Here is an 8,262-nt window from a genome sequence, read left to right on the forward strand (position 1 = left end):
TCGTGCTCCGTTGCTATGGGCCAGGTTATTGTGCTCTGTTGCTCTGGTCCAGTTTGCTCGTTCTCCATTGCTATGGTCCAGGTTGCTTGTGCTCCGTTGCTATGGGCGGATGCTCGTGCTCCGTTGCTCTGGCCCAAGCTGTCGTGCTCCGTTGCTATGGGCCAGGTTTCCATGCTCCATTACTATGGTCCAGGTTGCTCATGCTCAGTTGCTATGGGCTGAGTTGCTCGTACTCCATTGCTATGGGCCAGGTTGTCATGCTCCGTTGCTACGGTCCAGGTTGTCGTGCTCCATTGCTATGGGCCAGCTTGTCGTGCTCCATTACTACGGTCCAGGTTGTCGTGCTCCATTGCTACGGTCCAGGTTGTCGTGCTCCATTGCTACGGTCCAGGTTGGCATGCTCCGTTGCTACGGTCCAGGTTGATCGTGCTCCGTTGCTATGGTCCAGCTTGTCGTGCTCCATTACTATGGTCCAGGTTGTCGTGCTCCATTGCTACGGTCCAGGCTGTCGTTCTCCGTTGCTATGGTTCAAGTTGTTGTGCTCCGTTGCTATGGTCCAAGTTGTCGTGCTCAGTTGCTATGGGCTGAGTTGCTCGTACTCCATTGCTATGGGCCAGGTTGTCATGCTCCGTTACTATGGTCCAGGTTGCCGTGCTCCATTGCTCTGGTCCAGGTTGCCGTGCTCCGTTGCTACGGTCCAGGTTGTTGTGCTCCGTTGCCACTGTCCAGCTTGTCGTGCTCCGTTACTATAGTCCAGGTTGTCCTGCTCCGTTACTATAGTCCAGGTTGTCCTGCTCCATTGCTATGGTCCAGGTTTTTGTGCTCCATTGCTATGGTCCAGGTTTTTGTGCTCCATTGCTATGGGCCAGTTTGTAGTGTTCTGTTGCTATGGACCAGGTTGTCGTGCTCTGTTGCTATGGGCAGGTTTTCGTGCTCCGTTGCTACGGTCCAGGATGCTCGTGCTCCGTTGCAATGGTCCAGATTATTGTGCTCCGTTGCAATGGGCCAGGTTGTTGTGCTCCGTTGCTATGGGCCAGGTTTCCATGCTCCATTACTATGGTCCAGGTTGCTCGTGCTCCGTTGCTATGGGCTGAGTTGCTCGTACTCCATTGCTATGGGCCAGGTTGTCGTGCTCCGTTGCTACGGTCCAGGTTGTCGTGCTCCGTTGATATGGGCCAGGTTGTCGTGCTCCGTTGCTATGGGCCAGGTTTCCATGCTCCATTACTATGGTCCAGGTTGCTCGTGCTCCGTTGCTATGGGCTGAGTTGCTCGTACTCCATTGCTATGGGCCAGGTTGTCGTGCTCCATTACTACGGTCCAGGTTGTCGTGCTCCGTTGCTATGGTCCAGGTTGTCATGCTCCATTACTATGGTCCAGGTTGTCGTACTCCATTGCTACGGTCCAGGTTGTCGTGCTCCGTTGCTATGGGCCGTGTTCCATTGCTATGGGCCAGGTTATCGTGCTCCGTTGCTATGGGCCGTGTTCCATTGCTACGGTCCAGGTTGTCGTGCTCCGTTGCTATGGGCCGTGCTCCATTGCTATGGGCCAGGTTGTCGTGCTCCGTTGCTATGTTCATGCGGGATGTTCATGCCCTCTTACAATGGATGCGGAGTGCTCATGCTCCATCGCTGCGGGGTTCTCGTGAGCTGTTGCTATGGGCCAGGATGCTGGTGCTGTGTTTACTATGTGGCGGGATGCCATGATGCTGGTGTGTTGCAGCTCCGCGGAGTGGCTGCTGACAGCCTTCGTCCTCTTTCAGGCCTCTTGCTCACTCAGCGGTGAGTGTCGGAAAACTATCCAAGGACAGGAGCTGGGAGGCCCATAGCTCTGTGCTCCCAAGAGGACTCCCAGTCATCCCAGGTCGGGCCTGTGGTTCTGCGGCTGCCGGAGGAGCCTGATGTGTACATTCTTTGGAAAAGGGGATCCTGACGTTGAAAAACCCTCTTTTAAAGCTATCTGGATGAGGATACCCCTTTGTTAGAAAAGGGTCCTGCAGGAGATGCCTTCTTTAAACGGGATTGCGGTTTTAAAAGTGCTCTTTAGGACTTCGTTAAGCAAGCACTTCCTCGTAATCGGATTGTCTTGACGCCCTCCTCAACTATTGCTCTGTCTCCTCTTCATTTGTGTGCAGGTGGCACCGACGATTATGCCGGAAGAATGAGAAGCGTTTCGCACATGATGCACTGCCTGGGCCGCGACAATTTTAAATTTGACTTTATCCCATACGGTTGCCATTGCACCCGTAAGAAAAGGCGGATCGTGATCGGCAAGCCAGTGGATTTTATCGATTGGTAGGTACTGCGAGTCCTGACAAGTGAGGATGGAAAGTATGGACCTGCATTCAGATAGCGCCTTCCCCATCCTTGGGACGTCCCGAAGCGCTTCACCGTCAATGGTGACCCTCCAGATGCAGTTAAACACAGCAGGCAGATCACACACAGCCAGACTCCCGTCACTGAGATAAATAACTCATTATGCCGTTTTAATGGTGTCGGTCAATGTGAGCCACAAGAACTCCCTTTTTCTTTGATAGGAATTTTGGTTTCCAACAATTCAATCGCTTCCATGCTACACCAACTCGTAAGCCTGGACTATGTACTCAAATCTGGACAGTAGGGCTTAAACCAATGTTCTGTCAACTGAGGCGCTACTATTAACCAATAGAACTTGTATGTAAAAGTTCAGGTTAAGTGCGAGCTGAGCCTTTTAACATGCCTTATCCTCGCATTACGTCACAGAATCACAGAATGGTTACGACGCAGAACGAGGCCATTTGGCCCATCGTGTCTGCCCCGGCTCTGCAAACGAGCATTGTGACTTAGTGCTACTCCCCTGCCTTTTCCCCGTACCCCTGCACATTGTTTCTACTGTGGACCAGGATTCAATCCCGGCCCCGGGTCACTGTCCGTGTGGAGATTGCACATTCTCCCCGTGTCTGCGTGAGTCTCACCCCCACAACCCAAAGATGTGCAGGGTAGGTGGATTGGCCACGTTAAATTGTCCCTTAATTGGAAAAAAGTTTTAAAATTCAAATAATCATCTAACACCCTCTGGAGTACCTCGATTGAAGCTGCCTCCACCACGCTTGCAGACAGTGCATTCCAGACCCCGAACCACTCGCTCTGTGCCAATGTTTTTTGTCGCGTCACAATTGCTTCTTTTGCAAATCATTTTAAATCTGTTGCCTCCCTCATTCTTGGTCCTTTTCCGAGCAGGAATAGTTTCTCCTTGTCTGCTCTATCCAACGCCCTCACGATTTCTACCAAATCTCCGCTCAACCTCCTCTCCCAGGGTAACTGTCCCAATCTCTCCAATCTACCCTCACAACTGAAGTCTCTCATCCTTGGAACCATTCTTGCGAACCTCTTCTGCACTCTCTCCAATGTGTTCACATCCTTCGTACAGTGTGATGCCCAGAACTGTGCACAACGCACATCCTATTCCATCCCCCCGTCACATGCGACTTTCTTGAGAGGCAAAAGAGAGAATTAAAATTGTAAGCCGATCACTGAAATGTCTGTGATATGATTAAATCACTGAGTAACCAAAGTAATATTAATAACCTTAATTAGTGTCACAAGTGTAGAATTTCATAGAATTTACAGTGCAGAAGGAGGCCATTCAGCCCATCGAGTCTGCACCGGCTCTTGGAAAGAGCACCCTCCCCAAGGTCAACACCTCCACCCTATCCCCATAACCCAGTAACCCCACCCAACACTAAGTAGGCTTACAGTAACACTGCAATGAAGTTACAGTGAAAATCCCGGAGTCGCCACATTCCGGCGCCTGTTCGGGTACACTGAGGGAGAATTCAGAATGTCCAAATTATCTAACAGCACGTCTTTCGGGACTTGTGTCTGCGTGGGTTTCCTCCGGGTGCTCCAGTTTCCTCCGACGAGGAGAACGTGCAGACTCCGCGCAGACAGTGACCCAAGCCGGGCATCGAACCTGGGACCCTGGCGCTGTGAAGAAATTTGGGAAAGGGTGGGGTAAATGAAGATTAGGATGAATTTAATTTGAGTTGAAAAAAAAAAAAATTTAGAGTACCCAATTCTTTTTTTTTCCAATTAAGGGGCAATTTATCGTGGCCAATCCACCTAGCCTGCACATCTTTTTGGGTTGTGGGGGCGAAACCCACGCAGACACAGGGAGAATGTGCAAACTCCACGCGGACAGTGACCCGGGGCCGGGATCGAACCCGGGACCTCGGCGCCGTGAGGCAGCAGTGCTAGCCACTGCACCACCGCACCGCCCCTGAATTTGAATTTTTATCGCCGAGGATTCTAAATAGCAGGAACGCTAGGTTGAGTGAGGGCAAGAAATAAACCCTTCTTTGCTTCTGTTACGAGCGCTCCTCGTGTAGTTTCAGAATGGTACAATCGTGGAGCGGTGCCCATCCCCAAATTGGCCAGCCATGGGGTGTGCAGTTGGAGAAGGCTGCTGGGAAATGTTGTGTGGCTCTGATAATGCTGCTACTTGACCAGGCGCAATACGAAACAATCTGCAAACAGATTGTCCCACCACACCTGTGCGTGTTCTCAGTGTCCTCCCCGTCCGCCATTGTAGATGTCTGTCCCGTCGTGTCCGACGCCTACTGTAAACACACCCTTCCTCGGCATTCCTCTGAATGTGAACGCTTCATCCGAATGAATGAATGAATGAATGCTGCTCCCCGTCTTTTTCAAAGGTGCTGCCTCCAGCATCAGTGCTGCTACAAGACGCGAGTCGGAGAAGGTTGCAACCCGATGGTCCACTACAGGTGGAGCTGCGTGGACGGGATCGTCGAGTGTCCTTCAAGTAAGTCGAACTGGTGAAGATCGTGTGTGCTCGCAAGGCAGACACTGGGCGGCGTGGGGCTACAGATCGAGCAGACCCTGGGCATTCGCAAACTCTTCCACCCAACACCAGGGGTGAGGCAAGGCTGTCAGCACATATGTGACAACTGGGACTGGCTGAGAGGTATATTGGTCAGTGTTCCGGACGTGGGAATACATTCTTGCTGGTTCCGCGTCACGTGGTGCGTAACGACATCAGCAGAGTGTTTGCGCGGGCTGTGGGCGGATCACCACCTTGATTGTATCGAGCAACACCGTGAATAAACCACTCATCGTGTTTTACAAGAATCCAGAGTGTGGGCGACTCCACGCCTTTGTGACAACAAAGAAATATAACAGTCGTGCCACTAGGGGGAGCTCTCCGGCTATCCTTCAAAATGGTACCATGGGATCGCCCCCTGATAAGGGCAGATGTAGCCTCGGCTTTCATCTCCCATCTGAATGTTGGGCCCCCTGGTTGTGCAGCGCTCCTTTAGCGATCCCTCAGTGGTGTCTCGCCCTTTGGTAGTGCAGACCTTTCTCAGTACTGCTGCAGTGTCACTCAGTGCTAACCACTTCAACACTGTAGCACTCCTTCAACACTGCCCCTCTGACAGTGCAGCGCTCCCTCAGTATTGACCCTCTGACAGTGCAGCACTCCCTCAGTACAGACCCTCTGACAGTGTAGGTCTCCCTCGGTACTGACCCTCTGACAGTGCAGCACTCACTCAGTACTGACCCTCTGACAGTGCAGCACTCCCTCAGTACTGACCCTCTGACAGTGCAGCACTCCCTCAGTATTGACCCTCTGACAGTGCGGCACTCCCTCAGTATTGACCCTCTGACAGTGCAGCTCTCCCTCAGTACTGACCCCCTGACAGTGCAGCACTCCCTCAGTACCGACCCTCTGACAGTGCAGCACTCCCTCAGTACTGACCGTCTGACAGTGCAGCACTCCCTCAGTACTGACCTTCTGACAGTGCAGCACTCCCTCAGTACTGACCCCCTGACAGTGCAGCTCTCCCTCAGTAGTGACCCTCTGACAGTGCGGCACTCCCTCAGTACTGACCCTCTGCCAGTGCAGCACTCCCTCAGTACTGACCCTCTGACAGTGCAGCACTCCGTCAGACTGACCCTCTGACAGTGCAGCACTCCCTCAGTACTGACCCTCTGACAGTGCAGCACTCCCTCAGTATTGACCCTCTGACAGTGCAGCGCTCACTCAGTACAGACCGTCTGACAGTGCAGCGCTCAGTACAGACCGTCTGACAGTGCAGCACTCCTTCAACACTGCCCCTCTGACAGTGTAGCACTCCTTCAACACTGCCCCTCTGACAGTGCGGCATTCCCACAGTACTGACCCTCTGACAGTGCTGCACTCCCTCAGTACTGACCCTCTGACAGTGCAGCACTCCCTCAGTACTGACCCTCTGGCAGTGCAGCACTCCCTCAGTACTGACTCTCTGACAGTGCGGCACTCCGTCAGTACTGACCCTCTGACAGTGCAGCACTCCCTCAGTACTGACCCTCTGACAGTGCAGCACTCCCTCAGTACTGACCCTCTGACAGTGTAGCACTCCTTCAACACTGCCCCTCTGACAGTGCGGCATTCCCACAGTACTGACCCTCTGACAGTGCGGCACTACCTCAGTACTGACCCTCTGACAGTGCAGCACTCCCTCATTACTGACCCTCTGACAGTGAAGCACTCCCTCAGTACTGACCCTCTGACAGTGCGGCACTCCCTCAGTACTGACCCTCTGACAGTGCAGCACTCCCTCAGTACTGACCCTCTGACAGTGCAGCACTCCCTCAGCACTGACCCTCTGACAGTGCAGCACTCCCTCAGTACCGACCCTCTGACAGTGCAGCACTCCCTCAGTACTGACCGTCTGACAGTGCAGCTCTCCCTCAGTACTGACCCTCTGACAGTGCAGCATTCCCTCAGTACTGACCCTCTGACAGTGCAGCACTCCCTCAGTACTGACCCCCTGACAGTGCAGCACTCCCTCAGTACTGACCTTCTGACAGTGCAGCACTCCCTCAGTACTGACCCCCTGACAGTGCAGCTCTCCCTCAGTACTGACCTTCTGACAGTGCGGCACTCCCGCAGTATTGACCCTCTGTCAGTGCAGCACTCCGTCAGACTGACCCTCTGACAGTGCAGCACTCCCTCAGTATTGACCCTCTGACAGTGCAGCGCTCCCTCAGTACAGACCGTCTGACAGTGCAGCGCTCCCTCAGTACAGACCGTCTGACAGTGCAGCACTCCTTCAACACTGCCCCTCTGACAGTGTAGCACTCCTTCAACACTGCCCCTCTGACAGTGCGGCATTCCCACAGTACTGACCCTCTGACAGTGCAGCACTCCCTCAGTACTGACCCTCTGACAGTGCAGCACTCCCTCAGTACTGACCCTCTGGCAGTGCAGCACTCCCTCAGTACTGACTCTCTGACAGTGCGGCACTCCGTCAGTACTGACCCTCTGACAGTGCGGCATTCCCACAGTACTGACCCTCTGACAGTGCGGCACTCCCTCAGTACTGACCCTCTGTCAGTGCAGCGCTCCCTCAGTACTGACCCTCTGACAGTGCAGCGCTCCCTCAGTACTGACCCTCTGACAGTGCAGCACTCCCTCAGTACTGACTCTCTGACAGTGCGGCACTCCGTCAGTACTGACTCTCTGACAGTGCAGCACTCTCTCAGTACTGACCCTCTGACAGTGCAGCACTCCCTCAGTACTGACCCTCTGACAGTGCAGCACTCCCTCAGTACTGACCCTCTGACAGTGCAGCACTCCCTCATTACTGACCCTCTGACAGTGAAGCACTCCCTCAGTACTGACCCTCTGACAGTGCGGCACTCCCTCAGTACTGACCCTCTGACAGTGCAGCACTCCCTCAGTACTGACCCTCTGACAGTGCAGCACTCCCTCAGCACTGACCCTCTGACAGTGCAGCACTCCCTCAGTACCGACCCTCTGACAGTGCAGCACTCCCTCAGTACTGACCGTCTGACAGTGCAGCTCTCCCTCAGTACTGACCCTCTGACAGTGCAGCATTCCCTCAGTACTGACCCTCTGACAGTGCAGCACTCCCTCAGTACTGACCCCCTGACAGTGCAGCACTCCCTCAGTACTGACCTTCTGACAGTGCAGCACTCCCTCAGTACTGACCCCCTGACAGTGCAGCTCTCCCTCAGTACTGACCCTCTGACAGTGCGGCACTCCCGCAGTATTGACCCTCTGTCAGTGCAGCACTCCGTCAGACTGACCCTCTGACAGTGCAGCACTCCCTCAGTATTGACCCTCTGACAGTGCAGCGCTCCCTCAGTGCAGACCGTCTGACAGTGCAGCGCTCCCTCAGTACAGACCGTCTGACAGTGCAGCACTCCTTCAACACTGCCCCTCTGACAGTGTAGCACTCCTTCAACACTGCCCCTCTGACAG

General features: G+C 53.9%; 1 long non-coding RNA gene across 1 annotated transcript; it reads left to right on the top strand.

The window, feature by feature from the left end:
- The first annotated feature begins 1,685 nt into the window (after positions 1-1,685).
- LOC140396744 (uncharacterized) lies at positions 1,686-4,798 on the top strand. The gene is made up of 3 exons (XR_011936612.1): positions 1,686-1,778; positions 2,132-2,291; positions 4,688-4,798. It is a non-coding gene; the product is annotated as an uncharacterized lncRNA (long non-coding RNA).
- Positions 4,799-8,262: the final 3,464 nt, after the last annotated feature.

Source organism: Scyliorhinus torazame, chromosome 20 (genome assembly GCF_047496885.1).
Source record: "Scyliorhinus torazame isolate Kashiwa2021f chromosome 20, sScyTor2.1, whole genome shotgun sequence".
Classification (NCBI taxonomy): Eukaryota; Metazoa; Chordata; class Chondrichthyes; order Carcharhiniformes; family Scyliorhinidae; genus Scyliorhinus; species Scyliorhinus torazame.